General features: G+C 39.6%; 1 long non-coding RNA gene across 1 annotated transcript in view; it reads right to left on the minus strand.

The window, feature by feature from the left end:
- LOC139749155 (uncharacterized) overlaps positions 1 to 21,657 on the minus strand; it is a 118,554-nt gene that overhangs the window by 22,304 nt on the left and 74,593 nt on the right. Inside the window, exon 4 of the long non-coding RNA XR_011712892.1 lies at positions 11,860 to 11,992. This is a non-coding gene — a long non-coding RNA (uncharacterized lncRNA). The remainder of the gene's footprint in view (positions 1 to 11,859; positions 11,993 to 21,657) is intronic.

Raw genomic sequence — 21,657 nt, forward strand, 5'->3', positions numbered from 1 at the left:
CTTCAAACATACCCATTTTTGCTTTCCGAGATAATGTTCTCGACTTCCAAACATTCTTCAAGGTTCCCAGAATTTTCGCCCCCTCCCCCACCATATGATTCAATTCCGCTTCCATGGTTCCATCCACTGCCAGATCCACTCGCAGATATCTAAAACACCTTACTTCCTCCAGTTTTTCTCCATTCAAACTTACCTCCCAATTGATTTGACCCTCAACCCTACTGTACCTAATAACCTTCCTCTTATTCACATTCACTCGTAACTTTCTTCTTTCACACACTTTACCAAACTCAGTCACCAGCTTCTGCAGTTTCTTACATGAATCAGTCACCAGCTTCTGCAGTTTCTTACATGAATCAGCCACCAGCGCTGTATCATCAGCAAACAACAACTGACTCACTTCCCAAGCTCTCTCATCCACAACAGACTGCATACTTTCCCCTCTTTCCAAAACTTTTGCATTCACCTCCCTAACAACCCAATCCATAAACAAATTAAACAACCATGGAGACATCACACACCCCTGCTCCAAACTTAGATTCACTGGGAACCAATCACTTTCCTCTCTTCCTACAAGTACACAGGCCTTACATCCTCGATAATAACTTTTCACTGCTTCTAACAACTTGGCTCCCATACCATATATTCTTAAAACCTTCCACAGAGCATCTCTATCAACTCTATCATATGCCTTATCCAGATCCATAAATGCTACATACAAATCCATTTGTTTTTCTAAGTATTTTTCACTTACATTCTTCAAAGCAAACACCTGATCCACACATCCTCTACCACTTCTGAAACCACACTGCTCTTCCCCAATCTGATGCTCTGTACATGCCTTCACCCTCTCAATCAATACCCTCCCATATAATTTACCAGGAATACTCAACAAACTTATACCTCTGTAATTTGAGCACTCACTCTTATCCCCTTTGCCTTTGTACAATGGCACTATGCAAGCATTCCGCCAATCCTCAGGCACCTCACCATGATTCATACATACATTAAATAAACTTACCAACCAATCAACAATACAGTCACACTCTTTTTTAATAAATTCCACTGCAATACCATCCAAACCTGCTGCCTTGCCGGCTTTCATCTTCCGTAAACCTTTTACTACCTCTTCTCTATTTACCAAATCATTTTCCCTGGACCTCTCACTTTGCAAACCACCTCGACCAAAACACCCTATATCTGCCACTCTATCATCAAACACATTCAACAAACCTTCAAAATACTCACTCCATCTCCTTTTCACATCACCACTACTTGTTATCACCTTCCCATTAACCCCCTTCACTGAAATTCCCATTTGCTCCCTTGCCTTATGCATTTTATTTACCTCCCTCCAAAACATCTTTTTATTCTCCCTGAAATTTAATGATACTCTCTCACTCCAACTCTCATTTGCCCTCTTTTTCACCTCTTGCACCTTTCTCTTGCTCCTGCCTCTTTCTTTTATACCTCTCCCACTCATTTCCATTTTTTCTCTGCAAAAATCGTCGAAATGCCTCTGTCTTCTCTTTCACTGATAATCTTACTTCTTCATCCCACCACTCACTACCTTTTCTAATCAACCCACCTCCCACGCTTCCCATGCCACAAGCATCTTTTGCGCAAGCCATCACTGATTCCCTAAATTCATCCCATTACTCCCCCACTCCCCTTACCTCCTTTGTTTCCACCTTTTTTCCATTCTGTACTCAGTCTCTCCTGGTACTTCCTCACACAAGTCTCCTTCCCAAGCTCACTTACTCTCACTACTCTCTTCACCCCAACATTATCTCTTCTTTTCTGAAAACCCCCACAAATCTTCACCTTCGCCTCCACAAGATAATGATCAGACATCACTCCAGTTGCACGTCTCAGCACATTAACATCCAAAAGTCTCTCTTTCGTGCGTCTATCAATTAACACGTAATCCAATAACGCTCTCTGGCCATCTCTCCTACTTACATACGTATACTTATGTATATCTCGCTTTTTAAACCACGTATTCCCAATCACCAGTCCTTTTTCAGCACAAAAATCTACAAGCTCTTCACCATTTCCATTTACAACACTGAACACTCCATGTATACCAATTATTCCCTCAACTGCCTCATTATTCACCTTTGCATTCAAATCACCCATCACTATAACCCTGTCTTGTGCATCAAAACCACTAACACAATCATTCAGCTGCTCCCAAAACACTTGCCTCTCATGATCTTTCGTCTCATGCCCAGGTGCATATGCACCAATAATCACACATCTCTCTCCATCAACTTTCAGTTTTACCCATATCAATCTAGAATTTACTTTCTTACACTTTATTACAGACTCCCACAACTCCTGATTCAGGAGTAGTGCTACTCCTTCCCTTGCTCTTGTCCTCTCACTAACCCCTGACTTTACTCCCAAGACATTCCCAAACCACTCTTCCCCTTTACCCTTGAGCTTCGTTTCACTCAGAGCCAAAACATCCAGGTTCCTTTCCTCAAACATACTACTTATCTCTCCTTTTTTCTCATCTTGGTTACATCCACACACATTTAGACACTCCAATCTGAGCCTTCGAGGAGGATGAGCACTCCTCGCGTGACTCCTTCTTCTGTTTCCCCTTTTAGAAAGTTAAAATACAAGGATGGGAGGGTTTCTGGCCTCCAGCTCCCGTCCCCTTTAGTCGCCTTCTACGACACGTGAGGAATGCGTGGGAAGTATTCTTTTTCCCATATCCCCAGGGATATATAATTCATGCAGTACATAATTAACACCTACTACATCAGAAGAATAGTGACCTTAACACGGTATGCACAATTAACCCCAACAGTCCCTAGAAGTCACTATGACCATGCCAGTGCTCTGCCATCATGTTTTCAATTGGAAAAAGAAAAAATGCACACAAATAAATATTCTTTTAAGTACAGTATTACTATCAGTATACTAGGGTGCATACATATACTGTACTAAAATTCTTATATATAATCACAGAATCATTATCACATATAACGTCTGACCTTAAGTATGTAATATACAGAGGTTTTAAACAGCCTTCAAAATCTGCAAGAAAAGTTTATCAAAAATAGCAAGAACATCAAAAAATATCTATAGCAAACGCTTTCCAATAATATCAATATGTATATATATATATATATATATATATATATATATATATATATATATATATATATATATATATATATATATATATATATATATATATATATATATATATATATATATATATATATATATATATATATATATATATATATATATATATATATATATATATATATATATATATATATATATATATATATACAGACATATACATATATGCATATGTATATAATTCATAATATCTGCCCTTATTCATTTTCGTCGCCGACCCGCCACACATGAAATTTCAACCCCCTCCCCCCGCATGGCGCGTGGTAGCGCTAGAAAAAAAAAACAAAGGCCACATTCGTTCACACTCAGTCTCTAGCTGTCATGTATAATGCACCTAAACCACAGTTCCCTTTCCACATCCAGGCCCCACAGAACTTTCCATGGTTTACCTCAGACGCTTCATATGCACTGGTTCAATCCATTGACAGCACGTCGACCCCGGTATACCACATCGTTCCAATTCAATCTATTCCTTGCACACTTTTCACCCTCCTGCATGTTCAGGCCCGATCACTCAAAATCTTTTTCACTCCATCTTTCCGCCTCCAATCTGGTCTCCCACTTCTCCTCATTCCCTTCACCCCTGACACATATATCCTCTTGGTCAATCTTTCCTCACTCATTCTCTGTATGTGACCAAACCATTTCATACATCATCTTTTGCTCTCTCAACCACACTCCTGTTATTACCACACATCTCTCTTAGCCTTTCATTACTTACTCGATCAAATCACCCCACACCACATACTGTCCTCAAACATCACATTTCCAGCACATCCATCCTCCTCCGAACAACTCTATATATAGCCCACGCCACGCAACCATACAACATTGTTGGAACCACTATTCCTTCAAACCTACCTATTTTTGCTTTCCAAGATAACGTTCACGACTTCCACACATTTCTCAACGCTCCTAGAACTGTGGCTCCTTCCCCCACCCTATGACTCACTTCAGCTTCCATGGTTCCATCCGCTACCAAATCTACTCCCAGATATCTAAAACACTTCACTTCCTCCAGTCTTTCTCCAATAAAACTTACCTCCCAATTGACTTGTCCCTCAACTATACTGTACCTAATATCCTTGCTCTTATTCACATTTACTCTCAGCTTTTTTCTTTCACACACTTTACCAAACTCAGTCTCCAGCTTCTGCAGTTTCTCACCCGAATCAGCCACCAGCAGTGTATCATCAGCGAACGACAACTGACTCACTTCCCAAGCTCTCTCATCCACAACAGACTGCATACTTGCCCATCTTTCCAAACCTCTTGCACTCACCTCCCTAACAACACCATCTATAAACAAATTAAACTGCCACGGAGACATCACGCATCCCTGCAGCAAATCAACATTCACTGAGAACCAATCACGTTCCTCTCTTCCTACACGTACACATGCCTTACATCCTCGATAAAAACTTTTCAATGCTTCTAACAACTTACCTCCCACACGATATATTCTTAATACCTTCCAGAGAGCATCTCTATCAACTCTATCATATGCCTTCTCCAGATCCATAAATGCTATATACAAATCCATTAGCTTTTCTAAGCATTTCTCATATATATTTTTCAAAGCTAACACCTGATCCATACATACTCTGCCCAGGTGCATATGCACCTGGGCATGAGAAGAAAGATCATGAGAGGCAAGTGTTTTGGGAGCAGTTGACGAGTGTGTTATTGGATTTGATGCACAAGACTGCGTTGTGGTGATGGGTGATTTGAATGCAAAGGTGAGTAATGTGGCAGTTGAGGGAATAATTCTTATTCATGGGGTGTTCAGTGTTGTAAATGGAAATGATGAAGAGCTTGTAGATTTATGTTCTGAAAAAGGACTGGTGATTGGGAATACCTGGTTTAAAAAGCGAGATATACATAAGTATACGTATGTAAGTAGGAGAGATGGCCAGAGAGCGTTATTGGATTACGTGTTAATTGACAGGCGCGCGAAAGAGAGACTTTTGGATGTTAATGTGCTGAGAGGTGAAACTGGAGGGATGTCTGATCATTATCTTGTGGAGGCGAAGGTGAAGATCTGTAGGGTTTTCAGAAAAGAAGAGAGAATGTTGGGGTGAAGAGAGTGGTGAGAGTAAGTGAGCTTGGGAAGGAGACTTGTGTGAGGAAGTACCAGGAGAGACTGAGTACAGAATGGAAAAAGGTGAGAACAAAGGAGGTAAGGGGAGTGGGGGAGGAATGGGATGTATTTAGGGAAGCAGTGATGGCTTGCGCAAGAGATGCTTGTGGCATGAGAAGCGTGGGAGGTGGATTGATTAGAAAGGGTAGTGAGTAGTGGGATGAAAAAGTAAGATTATTAGTGAAAGAGAAGAGAGAGGCATTTGGACGATTTTTGCAGGGGAAAAAATGCAAATGAGTGAGACAGGTATAAAAAAAAGAGGTAGGAGGTCAAGAGGAAGGTGCAAGAGGTGGAAAAGAGGGCAAATAAGAGTTGGGGTGAGAGAGTATCATTAAATTACAGGGAGAATAAAAAGATGTTTTGGAAGGAGATAAATAAAGTGCGTAAGACAAGGGAGCAAATGGGAACTTCAGTGAAGGGGGCTAATGGGGAGGTGATAACAAGTAGTGGTGATGTGAGAAGGAGATGCAGTGAGTATTTCGAGGGTTTGTTGAATGTGTTTGATGATAGAGTGGCAGATATAGGGTGTTTTGGTCGAGGTGGTGTGAAAGTGAGAGGGTTAGGGAAGATGATTGATAAATTGAGAAGAGGTAGTAAAAGCTTTACTGAAGATGAAAGCCGGCAAGGCAGCAGGTTTGGATGGTATTGCAGTGGAATTTATTAAAAAGGGGATGACTGTATTGTTGACTGGTTGGTAAGGTTATTTGATGTATATATGATTCATGGTGAGGTGCCTGAGGATTGGCGGAATGCGTGCATAGTGCCATTGTACAAAGGCAAAAGGGATAAGAGTGAGTGCTCAAATTACAAAGGTATAAGTTTGTTGAGTATTCCTGGTAAATTATATGGGAGGGTATTGATTGAGAGGGTGAAGGCATGTACAGAGCATCAGATTGGGGAAGAGCAGTGTGGTTTCAGAAGTGGTAGAGGATGTTTGGATCAGGTGTTTGCTTTGAAGAATGTATGTGAGAAATACTTAGAAAAACAAATGGATTTGTATGTAGCATTTATGGATCTGGAGAAGGCATATGATAGAGTTGACAGAGATGCTTTGTGGAAGGTTTTAAGAGTATATGGTGTGGGAGGCAAGTTGTTAGAAGCAGTGAAAAATTTTTATCGATGATGTAAGTCATGTGTACGTGTAGGAAGAGAGGAAAGTGATTGGTTCTCAGTGAATGTAGGTTTGCAGCAGGGGTGTGTGATGTCTCCATGGTTGTTTAATTTGTTTATGGATGGGGTTGTTTGGGAGGTGAATGCAAGAGTTTTGGAAAGAGGGGCAAGAATGCAGTCTGTTGTGGATGAGAGAGCTTGGGAAGTGAGTCAGTTGTTGTTCGCTGATGATACAGCGCTGGTGGCTGATTCATATATGAAACTGCAGAAGCTGGTGACTGATTTTGGTAAAGTGTGTGAAAGAAGAAAGTTAAGAGTAAATGTGAATAAGAGCAAGGTTATTAGGTACCGTAGGGTTGAGGGTCAAGTCAATTGGGAGGTAAGTTTGAGTGGAGAAAAACTGGAAGAAGTAAAGTGTTTTAGATATCTGGGAGTGGATCTAGCAGCGGATGGAACCATGGAAGCGGAAGTGAATGATAGGGTGGGGGAGGGGGCGAAAATTCTGGGAGCCTTGAAGAATGTTTGGAAGTCGAGAACATTATCTCGGAAAGCAAAAATGGATATGTTTGAAGGAATAGTGGTTCCAACAATGTTGTATGGTTGCGAGGCGTGGGCTATGGATAGAGTTGTGCGCAGGAGGGTGGATGTGCTGGAAATGAGATGTTTGAGGACAATATGTTGTGTGAGGCGAGTTGATCGAGTAAGTAATGTAAGGGTAAGAGAGATGTGTGGAAATAAAATTAGTGTGGTTGAGAGAGCAGAAGAGGGTGTTTTGAAATGGTTTGGTCACATGGAGAGAATGAGTGAGGAAAGATTGACCAAGAGGATATATGTGTCAGAAGTGGAGGGAACGAGGAGAGGTGGGAGACCAAATCTTAGGTGGAAAGATGGAGTGAAAAAGATTTTGAGTGATCGGGGCCTGAACATGCAGGAGGGTGAAAGGTGTGCAAGGAATAGAGTGAATTGGAACGATGTGTTATACCGGGGTCGACGTGCTGTCAATGGATTGAACCAGGGCATGTGAAGCGCCTGGGGTAAACCATGGAAAGTTGTGTAGGGCCTGGATGTTGAAAGGGAGCTGTGGTTTCGATGTATTATTACATGGCAGCTAGAGACTGAGTGTGAACGAATGGGGCCTTTGGTGTCTTTTCCTAGCGCTACCTCGCACACATGAGGGGGGAGGGGGTTGTTATTCCATGTGTGGCGAGGTGGCGATGGGAACAAATAAAGGAAGACAGTATGAATTATGTACATGTTTATATATTTATATGTCTGTGTGTGTATATATATGTGTACATTGAGATGTATAGGTATGTATATTTGCGTGTGTGGACGTGGATGAATATACATGTGTATGTGGGCGGGCTGGGCCATTCTTTCGTCTGTTTTCTCGCGCTACCTCGCTCACGCGGGAGACAGCGACAAAGCAAAATAAATAGATAAATAAAAATGTATATATATATATATATATATATATATATATATATATATATATATATATATATATATATATATATATATATATATATATATATATATATATATATATATATGTATATATATATATATATATATATATATATATATACATATATATATATATATATATATATATATATATATATATATATATGTATATATATATATATATATATATATATATATATATATATATATATATATATATATATATATATATATATATATATATATATATATATATATATATATATATATATATATATATATATATATATATATATATATATATATATATATATATATATATATATATATATTATCCCTGGGGATAGGGGAGAAAGAATACTTCCCACGTATTCCCTGCGTGTCGTAGAAGGCGACTAAAAGGGGAGGGAGCGGGTGGCTGGAAATCCTCCCCTCTCGTTTTTTTTTTAATTTTCCAAAAGAAGGAACAGAGAAGGGGGCCAGGTGAGGATATTCCCTCTAAGGCCCAGTCCTCTGTTCTTAACGCTACCTCGCTAATGCGGGAAATGGCGAATAGTATGAAAGAAAGAAAGAAATATATATATATATATATATATATATATATATATATATATATATATATATATCTTTTCTTTCAAACTATTCGCCATTTCCCGCATTAGCGAGGTAGCGTTAAGAACAGAGGACTGGGCCTTTGAGGGAATACCCTCATCTGGCCCAATTCTCCGTTCCTTCTTTTGGAAAATTAAAAAAAAACCGAGAGGGGAGGATTTCCAGCCCCCCGCTCCCTCCCCTTTTAGTCGCCTTCTACGACACGCAGGGAATACGTGGGAAGTACTCTTAATCCCTATCCCCAGGGATAATATATATATATATATATATATATATATATATATATATATATATATATATATATATATATATATATATATATATATATATATATATATATATATATATATATATATATATATATATATATATATATATATATATATATATATATATCACGATCTCTTCATTACCTCAGGTTACTATTTCACTTTCATTTGTTATTCGGTGAAACCATCTTACATTTCATATTGTCCTGAAACATCTCATTTCTAACACATCCACCTTTTCCCACAGTGTCTTGCATCCATGTGATACTATTAGAAATACTGTAATATCTAATTACACCCATTTTCACCCCCGACCCCTATATATCAGTGTCATCGCATACATTTTTAGCACTCCAAAATATTTGCCACGTCCCTCAATATATTACTCCCACCTGATTTTATGGTTCCATCTGCTTCTATGATTCCATCTGCTTCCATGCTCTCCTCTAGGTATCCAAAGCGCTTCACCATTCAAACTCACAGCCCAAGGAAACTGTCCTAAAATCCTGCTAGTTGTAATATTCTGGATTTTCTTCATATGTACTCCTATGATCATCCTTTCGCACAGTCTTTCGAACTCATTCAATTTCTGCAAGTTTTCAATCGAATATGCCACCTGTGCTGTATCATTAGCAAACAACAGTTGACTTACTTACCGGATCATCTCATCCCTTACTGGCTGAATACCTGCCCCTCATTCCATGACTCATACATCTACCTCCCTCACCACTCCTTCCATGAATAAATGAGACTGATGTTGGCATCATACTTCCCTGCTGCATCCCAACGTTCACTTGGAACCATTAACTCTCCCCTCGTAGTCATACCTTACAACCTTGATGAAAGCTCCTCACTGCTTCCAGTAGCTCTCCCCGCCACACCGTATATTCTTATGTTCTCCAAGAGGAATATCAATTAACTATAGTATGCTTTCTTCAGATCTAAAAATGCTACAAACGAATCAGTTTCTTTCTCTAAGTATTTTTCACCTATTCTTAAAAGCAAACACCTACTCTACCATTTCTGAAACGACACTGCTCCTCCCCAGTCTGATGCTATCTACATGCCTTCACCCTGTCAGTCATTGCTCTCCCATACAACTTTCCAGGTACACTATATATACGTATATTTCTGTAGTTTGAACGTTAATCTTTATCCCTTTTCCTTTATAATGGCACTATACAATAATTCTGCCATCTTCGGGCACCTCACCATGATCCATACCTACAGTACACTGAAAATGCTAATTAAACGATCAATAACGCAGCCATCATCTATCTTGATAAAGTGCCATCCACTCAGACTGCCTTGCTACACCTAATCTTACATAAGGCTTTCACCTCTTTTCACTTCACTAAACTACTCTCCATGACTCACGTCATATTACCACCCATACTCAAATACCCTACATATACTGCCATACCATCGAACATATAGAAGAGTCCCTACAAAATATTCACTCCATCTCTTCACCTCATCACGGCCTGTTATCACTTTTCCTTTTGCCCCCTTCATCGATACTCCTATTTCTTCTCTTCTTTTGTGCGCATCATCTACTTTGATCCAGCACATTCCTATTCTTCCTAGAATTAAGTGATACTCCCTCAACATAGCTCTCATTGCCCTCTTTCTCAAAACTGCACTTCTCACTTTCTGCCGCTTTCCTTTATACATTCCCCATTCATTTGCACTCCTTCCCTGCAAGTAACGTTCAAACGCCTTTCTTTTCTCTTTCATTTGCAGATTTACTACTTTATCCCACACTCACTAGCCTTTCTTGTCTGCTCACCTACCAACTTTCGAATGACACATGATCTCTTGCATATGTGAGCAGAGCATCCCTAAATAGCTTCCACTTTTCATCCACTGCCATTGCTTCATTTACTCCCACCTTTTAGCATTCTACACTCAATCTCGCCCGGTATTTTTTCAGATGAGTCTGTTTTCCAAGCTCGCTTACTCTCACCACTATCTACTCACCGACTTTGTTTCCAGTTTTTCCGAAAAACTACGATTTTTCACCATCGCCTCCACAATGTAGTGATTAGATTTCCCATCAGTTACCTCTCTCAGCAAATCTACATACAAAAGTCTCTCTTTTAAACGCCTATCGATTATTGCGTCATCCAATAATGCCCACTGATCATCTTTCCCACTCACATACGCATACTTGCGAAGGTCACTTTTTCAAACCAGATATTCCTAATTACTAGTCCTTCTTTCAGCACACAACTGGGAAAGCTCTTCATCATTTCCGTTCATAATCTGAATACCCAGTGCCCCCTGAATTATACCATCAACTGCAACAATACTCACCTTCGCATTCAGATCATCCTTCACTAATACTCGGTGTCTTGCATGAAAACTACTGACACTCACTAGCAGCTAATAGAACACTTACCTTTCATGATATTTCTTCTCATGATTAGTGTGTAAGCACTAACAGACACCCATCATTTGCCATCTAGTTTCATCTTTACCTACATCAGTTTGCAACTCACTTCTGATCCTTTTATAATACACTCCCTCAACCCCTTCTGCAGGACTAATGCTACTCCATTCTTAGCTCCTCTTCTCATGCCAACACCTGCCTTTACTCCTAAGATATTTGCAAACCGTTATCCTCTACCATTTTGCTTTGCTTTACCTAGGGCCATATCATCTAGGTTTTTTCCTCATAGACAATACTTATCTCATTTCTTCTCATCTTGGGTACATTTACACATGTTTAGACACCACAGCTTGAGCTTTAGGGGAGGATGATTCATATGCTAACAATTTAATGTAGCGGATCTTTTATCAGGAACGTGGTTCATGATGCACTGTCCTTAAATGTTCCCGAAGGTTGGACTATTGCACGGCAGCTTGACATCTCCAGCAGATGTGAAGGCCGGATGGTAGCACGTCAGCCATATGTTCTCGAACTGATTTGCTGTTTGATCTGTAGGGCTACAACATGCTTTCTGGATTAGAGAAAGAAATTCAGCCATAAGCGCTAAAACGATTCTACTGCCTGGACACTGAAAACAAATTGATACTCATATTACAAATCATCCTTGATCCTCCATCATGATACTAATAATACATCTCAGAACTCACTTCAAACCGTGTGTGCACAAGCCTTCTCCTGGGATCTTCAACTCTGCTTCGTTACAATCACATGTTTCCTTGCATGAGGAAAGTCCAATAGTTTTCGTATAACATGGTGGTGGAATCAGATCGACAACATATTCTGGAAATAAACATCAAGTCAAAGGGGCCATACTGTGAAAATTATCAGAATGAGATAAGTATCTTTACGTGTAATGATTATCCTCAATCAGATTAAATCTGAATGCATATATATATATATATATATATATATATATATATATATATATATATTTTTTTTATTATACTTTGTCGCTGTCTCCCGCGTTTGCGAGGTAGCGCAAGGAAACAGACGAAAGAAATGGCCCAACCCCCCTACCATAAACATGTATATACATACGTCCACACACGCAAATATACATACCTACACAGCTTTCCATGGTTTACCCCAGACGCTTCACATGCCTTGATTCAATCCACTGACATCACGTCTACCCCGGTATACCACATCGCTCCAATTCACTCTATTCCTTGCCCTCCTTTCACCCTCCTGCATGTTCAGGCCCCGATCACACAAAATCTTCTTCACTCCATCTTTCCACCTCCAATTTGGTCTCCCTCTTCTCCTCGTTCCCTCCACCTCCGACACATATATCCTCTTGGTCAATCTTTCCTCACTCATTCTCTCCATGTGCCCAAACCACTTCAAAACACCCTCTTCTGCTCTCTCAACCACGCTCTTTTTATTTCCACACATCTCTCTTACCCTTACGTTACTCACTCGATCAAACCACCTCACACCACACATTGTCCTCAAACATCTCATTTCCAGCACATCCATCCTCCTGCGCACAACTCTATCCATAGCCCACGCCTCGCAACCATACAACATTGTTGGAACCACTATTCCTTCAAACATACCCATTTTTGCTTTCCGAGATAATGTTCTCGACTTCCACACATTCTTCAAGGCCCCCAGAATTTTCGCCCCCTCCCCCACCCTATGATCCACTTCCGCTTCCATGGTTCCATCCGCTGCCAGATCCACTCCCAGATATCTAAAACACTTCACTTCCTCCAGTTTTTCTCCATTCAAACTCACCTCCCAACTGACTCGACCCTCAACCCTACTGTACCTAATAACCTTGCTCTTATTCACATTTACTCTTAACTTTCTTCTTCCACACACTTTACCGAACTCAGTCACCAGCTTCTGCAGTTTCTCACATGAATCAGCCACCAGCGCTGTATCATCAGCGAACAGCAACTGACTCACTTCCCAAGCTCTCTCATCCCCAACAGACTTCATACTTGCCCCTCTTTCCAAAACTCTTGCATTTACCTCCCTAACAACCCCATCCATAAACAAATTAAACAACCATGGAGACATCACACACCCCTGCCGCAAACCTACATTCACTGAGAACCAATCACTTTCCTCTCTTCCTACACGTACACATGCCTTACATCCTCGATAAAAACTTTTCACTGCTTCTAACAACTTTCCTCCCACACCATATATTCTTAATACCTTCCACAGAGCATCTCTATCAACTCTATCATATGCCTTCTCCAGATCCATAAATGCTACATACAAATCCATTTGCTTTTCTAAGTATTTCTCACATACATTCTTCAAAGCAAACACCTGATCCACACATCCTCTACCACTTCTGAAACCACACTGCTCTTCCCCAATCTGATGCTCTGTACATGCCTTCACCCTCTCAATCAATACCCTCCCATATAATTTGCCAGGAATACTCAAGAAACTTATACCTCTGTAATTTGAGCACTCACTCTTATCCCCTTTGCCTTTGTACAATGGCACTATGCACGCATTCCGCCAATCCTCAGGCCAATCCTCACCATGAGTCATACATACATTAAATAACCTTACCAACCAGTAAACAATACAGTCACCCCCATATATATATATATATATATATATATATATATATATATATATATATATATATATATATATATATATATATATATATATATATATATATATATATATATATATATATATATATATATATATATATATATATATATATATATATATATATATATATATATATATATATATATATATATATATATATATATATATATATATATATATATATATATATATATATATATATATATATATATATATATATATATATATATATATATATATATATATATATATATATATATATACATATATATATATATATATATATATATATATATATATATATATATATATATATATATATATATATCTTTTCTTTTCTTTTAAACTATTCGCCATTTCCTGCGTTAGCGAGGTAGCGTTAAGAACAGAGGACTGGGCCATTTTTGGAATATCCTCACCTGGCCCCCTCTGTTCATTCTTTTGGAAAATTAAAAAAAAAAAAACGAGAGGGGAGAATTTCCAGCCCCCCGCTCCCTCCCCTTTTAGTCGCCTTCTACGACACGCAAGGAATACGTGGGAAGTATTCTTAATCCCCTATCCCCAGGGATAATATATATATATATATATATATATATATATATATATATATATATATATATATATATATATATATATATATTCATTTATTATCTATTGTGCTTTGTCGCTGTCTCCCGCGTTTGCGAGGTACCGCAAGGTAACATACGAAAGAAAATGGCCCAACCCTCCCCAATACCCATGTAAATACATATACGTCCACCCACGCAAACATACACACCTATACATATCAAAGTACACACATACCTACCCACACAGGCACATACATATAAACACATGTACATAAGTCTAACTGCCTGCCCCCACCTTTTCCCATTGCCACCTCGCCAAACATGGAATAACATCTCCCATCCCCCTCATGTGTGCGAGGCATCGCTAGGAAAAGATAACAAAGGCCCCATTCGTTCACACTCAGTCCCTAGCTGTCATGTAATAATGCCCGAAACCACAGGTCCCCCTTCACATATATATATATATATATATATATATATATATATATATATATATATATATATATATATATATATATATATATATATATCTTTTTTTTTTTGTCGCTGTCTCCCGCGTTTGCGAGGTATATATATATATATATATATATATATATATATATATATATATATATATATATATATATATATATATATATATATATATATATATATATATATATATCTAAAACACTTCACTTCCTCCAGTTTTTCTCCATTCAAACTCACCTCCCAATTGACTTGACCCTCAACCCTACTGTACCTATTTACTTTGCTCTTATTCACATTTACTCTTAACTTTCTTTTTTCACACACTTTACCAAACTCAGTCACCAGCTTCTGCAGTTTCTCACATGAATCAGCCACCAGCGCTGTATCATCAGCGAACAACAACTGACTCACTTCCCAAGCTCTCTCATCCCCAACAGACTTCATACTTGCCCCTCTTTCCAAAACTCTTGCATTCACCTCCCTAACAACCCCATCCATAAACAAATTAAACAACCATGGAGACATCACACACCCCTGCCGCAAACCTACATTCACTAAGAACCAATCACTTTCCTCTCTTCCTACACGTACACATGCCTTACATCCTCGATAAAAACTTTTCACTGCTTCTAACAACTTTCCTCCCACACCATATAAGCTTAATACCTTCCACAGAGCATCTCTATCAACTCTATCATATGCCTTCTCCAGATCCATAAATGCTACATACAAATCCATTTGCTTTTCTAAGTATTTCTCACATACATTCTTCAAAGCAAACACCTGATCCACACATCCTCTACCACTTCTGAAACCACACTGCTCTTCCCCAATCTGATGCTCTGTACATGCCTTCACCCTCTCAATCAATATCCTCCCATATAATTTACCAGGAATACTCAACAAACTTATACCTCTGTAATTTGAGCACTCACTCTTATCCCCTTTGCCTTTGTACAATGGCACTATGCACGCATTCCGCCAATCCTCAGGCACCTCACCATGATATCTGGGAGTGGATCTGGCAGCGGATGGAACCATGGAAGCGGAAGTGGATCATAGGGTGGGGGAGGGGGCGAAAATTCTGGGAGCCTTGAAGAATGTGTGGAAGTCGAGAACATTATCTCGGAAAGCAAAAATGGGTATGTTTGAAGGAATAGTGGTTCCAACAATGTTGTATTGTTGCGAGACGTGGGCTAAGGATAGAGTTGTGCGCAGGAGGATGGATGTGCTGGAAATGAGATGTTTGAGGACAATATGTGGTGTGAAGTGGTTTGATCGAGTAAGTAACGTAAGGGTAAGAGAGATGTGTGGAAATAAAAAGAGCGTGGTTGAGAGAGCAGAAGAGGGTGTTTTGAAATGGTTCGGGCACATGGAGAGAATGAGTGAGGAAAGATTGACCAAGAGAATATATGTGTCGGAGGTGGAGGGAACGAGGAGAAGAGGGAGACCAAATTGGAGGTGGAAAGATGGAGTGAAAAAGATTTTGTGTGATCGGGGCCTGAACATGCAGGAGGGTGAAAGGAGGGCAAGGAATAGAGTGAATTGGAGCGATATGGTATACCGGGGTTGACGTGCTGTCAGTGGATTGAATCAAGGCATGTGAAGCGTCTGGGGTAAACCATGGAAAGCTGTGTAGGTATGTATATTTGCGTGTGTGGACGTATGTATATACATGTGTATGGGAGTGGGTTGGGCCATTTCTTTCGTCTGTTTCCTTGCGCTACCTCGCAAACGCGGGAGACAGCGACAAAGCAAAAAAAAAAAAAATTATATATATATATATATATATATATATATATATATATATATATATATATATATATATATATATATTTTTTTTTTTTTTTTCTTTTAAACTCTTCGCCATTTCCCGCGTTAGCGAGGTAGCGTTAAGAACAGAGGACTGGGCCTTTTTTGGAATATCCTCACCTGGCCCACTCTGTTCCTTCTTTTGCAAAATTAAAAAAAAAAACGAAAGAAAAAAACAGAAAAAGAAAGATATATATATATATATATATATGTATATATATATATATATATATATATATATATATATATATATATATATATATTTTTTTTTTTTTTCATACTATTCGCCATTTCCCGCGTTAGCGAGGTAGCGTTAAGAACAAAGGACTGGGCCTTTGAGGGAAAATCCTCACCTGGCCCTCTTCTCTGTTCCTTCTTTTGGAAAATTAAAAAAAAAAAAAAAGAGAGGGGAGGATTTCCAGCCACCCGCTCCCTCCCCTTTTAATCGCCTTCTACGACACGCAGGGAATACGTGGGAAGTATTCTTTCTCCCCTATCCCCAGGGATAATATATATATATATATATATATATATATATATATATATATATATATATATATATATATATATATATATATATATATATATATATATTATATTTATTTTATTGATTTTGCTTTGTCGCTGTCTCCCGCGTTAGCGAAGTAGCGGAAGGAAACAGACATAAGAATGGCCCAACCCGCCCACATACACATGTATATACATACACGTCCACACACGCAAATATACATACCTATACATCTCCATGTACACATATATATACACACACCGACATATACATATATACACATGTACATAAATCATACTGTCTGCCTTTATTTGTTCCCATCGCAACCTCGCCACACATGGAATAGCATCCCCCTCCCCCTCATGTGTGCGAGGTAGCGCTAGGAAAAGACACCAAAGGCCCCATTCGTTCACACTCAGTCTCTCGCTGTCATGTAATAATGCACCGAAACCACAGCTCCCTTTCCACATCCAGGCCCCACACAACTTTCCATGGTTTACCCCAGACGCTTCACATGCCCTGTCTCAATCCATTGACAGCACGTCGACCACGGTATACCACATCGTTCCAATTCACTCTATTCCTTGCACGCCTTTCACCCTCCTGCATGTTCAGGCCCCAATCATTCAAAATCTTTTTCACTCCATCTTTCCACCTAAAATTTGGTCTCCCACTTCTCCTCGTTCCCTCCACCTCTGACACATATATCCTCTTGGTCAATCTTTCCTCACTCATTCTCTCCATGTGACCAAACCATTTCAAAACACCCTCTTCTGCTCTCTCAACCACACTCTTTTTATTTCCACACATCTCTCTTACCTTTACATTACTTACTCGATCAAACCACCTCACACCACATATAGTCCTCAAACATCTCATTTCCAGCACATCCACCCTCTTGCGCACAACTCTATCCATAGCCCACGCCTCGCACCCATACAATATTGTTGGAACCACTATTCCTTCAAACATACCCATATTTGCTCTTCGAGAAAATGTTCTCGGCGTCCAAACATTCTTAAAGGCTCCCAGAATTTTTGCCCTCTCCCCCACCTTATGATTCACTTCTGCTTCCATGGTTCCATCCGCTGCCATATCCAGTCCCAGATATCTAAAACACTTTACTTCCTCCAGTTTTTCTCCATTCAAACTTACCTCCCAATTGACTTGACCCTCAACCCTACTGTACCTAATAACCTTGCTCTTATTCACATTTACTCTGTACCTAATAACCTTGCTCTTATTCACATTTACTCTTAACTTTCTTCTTTCACACACTTTACCAAACTCAGTCACCAGCTTCTGCAGTTTCTTACATGAATCAGCCACCAGCGCTGTATCATCAGCGAACAACAACTGACTTACTTCCCAAGCTCTTTCATCCCCAACAGACTTCATACTTGCCCCTCTTTCCAAAACTCTTGCATTCACCTCCCTAACAACCCCATCCAAAAACCAATTAAACAACCATGGAGACATCACACACCCCTGCCGCTAACCCACATTCACTGAGAACCAATCACTTTCCTCTCTTCCTACATGTACACATGCCTTACATCCTCGATAAAAACTTTTCACTGCTTCTAACAACTTGCCTCCAGCCCCATATATTCTTTAAACCTTCCATAGAGCATCTCTATCAACTCTATCATATATCTTCTCTAGACTCATAAATGCTACATACAAATCCATTTGCTTTTCTAAGTATTTCTCACATACATTCTTCAAAGCAAACACCTGATCCACGCATCCTCTACCACTTCTGAAACCACACTTCTCTTCCCCAATCTGATGCTCTGTACATGCCTTCACCCTCTCAATCAATACCCTCCCATATAATTTACCAGGCTTACTCACCAAACTTATACATACATACATTAAATAACCTTACCAACCAGCCAACAATACAGTCACCCCCTTTTTTAATAAATTCCACTGCAATACCATCCATACCTGCTGCCTTGCCGGCTTTCATCTTCCGTAAAGCTTTTACTACCTCTTCTCTATTTACCAAATCATTTTCCCTAACCCTCTCACTTTGCACACCACCTCGACCAAAACACCCTATATCTGCCACTCTATCATCAAACACATTCAGCAAACCTTCAAAATACTCACTCCATCTCCTTCTCACATCACCACTACTTGTTATCACCTCCCCATTAGCTCCCTTTACTGAAGTTCCCATTTGCTCTCTTGTCTTACGCACTTTATTTACCTCCTTCCAAAACATCTTTTTATTCTCCCTAAAATTTAATGATACTCTCTCACTCAAACTCTAAGTTGCCCTTTTTTTCACCTCTTGCACCTTTCTCTTGACCTCCTGCTTCTTTCTTTTATATATCTCCCACTCAATTGCATTTTTTCCCTGCAAAAATCGTCCAAATGCCTCTCTCTTCTCTTTCACTAATACTCTTACTTCTTTATCCCACCACTCACTACCCTTTCTATTCAACCCACCTCCCACTCTTCTCATGCCACAAGCATCTTTTGCGCAAGCCATCACTGATTCCCTAAATACATCCCATTCCTCCCCCACTCCCCTTACTTCCATTGTTCTCACCTTTTTCCATTCTGTACTCAGTCTCTCCTGGTACTTGCTCACACAGGTCTCCTTCCCAAGCTCACTTACTCTCACCACCCTCTTCACCCCAACATTCACTCTTCTTTTCTGAAAACCCATACAAATCTTTACCTTAGCCTTCACAAGATAATGATCAGACATCCCTCCAGTTGCACCTCTCAGCACATTAACATCCAAAAGTCTCTCTTTCGCACGCCTGTCAATTAACACGTAATCCAATAACGCTCTCTGGCCATCTCTCCTACTTACATAAGTATACTTATGTATATCTCGCTTTTTAAACCAGGTATTCCCAATCATCAGTCCTTTTTCAGCACATAAATCTACAAGCTCTTCACCATTTCCATTTACAACACTGAACACCCCATGTATACCAATTATTCCCTCAACTGCCACATTACTTACCTTTGCATTCAAATCACCTCTCATGATCTTTCTTCTCATGCCCAGGTGCATATGCACCAATAATCACCCACCTCTCTCCATCAACTTTCAGTTTTACCCATATTAATCGAGAATTTACTTTCTTACATTCTATCACATACTCCCACAACTTCTGTTTCAGGAGTATTGCTACTCCTTCCCTTGCTCTTGTCCTCTCACTAACCCCTGACTTTACTCCCGAGACATTCCCAAACCACTCTTCCCCTTTACCCTTGAGCTTCGTTTCACTCAGAGCCAAAACATCCAGGTTCCTTTCCTCAAACATACTACCTATCTCTCCTTTTTTCACATCTTGGTTCCATCCACACACATTTAGGCACCCCACTCTGAGCCTTCGAGGAGGATGAGCACTCCCCGCGTGACTCCTTCTTCTGTTTCCCATTTTAGAAAGTTAATACAAGGAGGGGAGGATTTCTGGCCCCCCGCTCCCGTCCCATCTAGTCGCTTTCTACGACACGCGAGGAATACGTGGGAAGTATTCTTTCACCCCTATCCCCAGGGATAATATACATATATATATATATATATATATACATATACACATACACACACATACACATACATACGCACATATACACACACACACACACATACATATATATACATATGAAAAATGTAAGAAACAATTTAGAATATATATATATATATATATATATATATATATATATATATATATATATATATATATATATATATATATATATATTTTATTTATTTTATTGATTTTGCTTTGTCGCTGTCTCCCGCGTTAGCGAAGTAGCGCAAGGAAACAGACATAAGAATGGCCCAACCCGCCCACATACACATGTATATACATACACGTCCACACACGCAAATATACATACCTATACATCTCCATGTACACATATATATACACACACCGACATATACATATATACACATGTACATAAATCATACTGTCTGCCTTTATTTGTTCCCATCGCAACCTCGCCACACATGGAATAACATCCCCCTCCCCCTCATGTGTGCGAGGTAGCGCTAGGAAAAGACACCAAAGGCCCCATTCGTTCACACTCAGTCTCTCGCTGTCATGTAATAATGCACCGAAACCACAGCTCCCTTTCCACATCCAGGCCCCACACAACTTTCCATGGTTTACCCCAGACGCTTCACATGCCCTGTCTCAATCCATTGACAGCACGTCGACCCCGGTATACCACATCGTTCCAATTCACTCTATTCCTTGCACGCCTTTCACCCTCCTGCATGTTCAGGCCCCGATCACTCAAAATCTTTTTCACTCCATCTTTCCACCTAAAATTTGGTCTCCCACTTCTCCTCGTTCCCTCCACCTCTGACACATATATCCTCTTGGTCAATCTTTCCTCACTCATTCTCTCCATGTGACCAAACCATTTCAAAACACCCTCTTCTGCTCTCTCAACCACACTCTTTTTATTTCCACACATCTCTCTTACCTTTACATTACTTACTCGATCAAACCACC

The sequence above is a fragment of the Panulirus ornatus genome, chromosome 6 (genome assembly GCF_036320965.1).
Source record: "Panulirus ornatus isolate Po-2019 chromosome 6, ASM3632096v1, whole genome shotgun sequence".
Classification (NCBI taxonomy): Eukaryota; Metazoa; Arthropoda; class Malacostraca; order Decapoda; family Palinuridae; genus Panulirus; species Panulirus ornatus.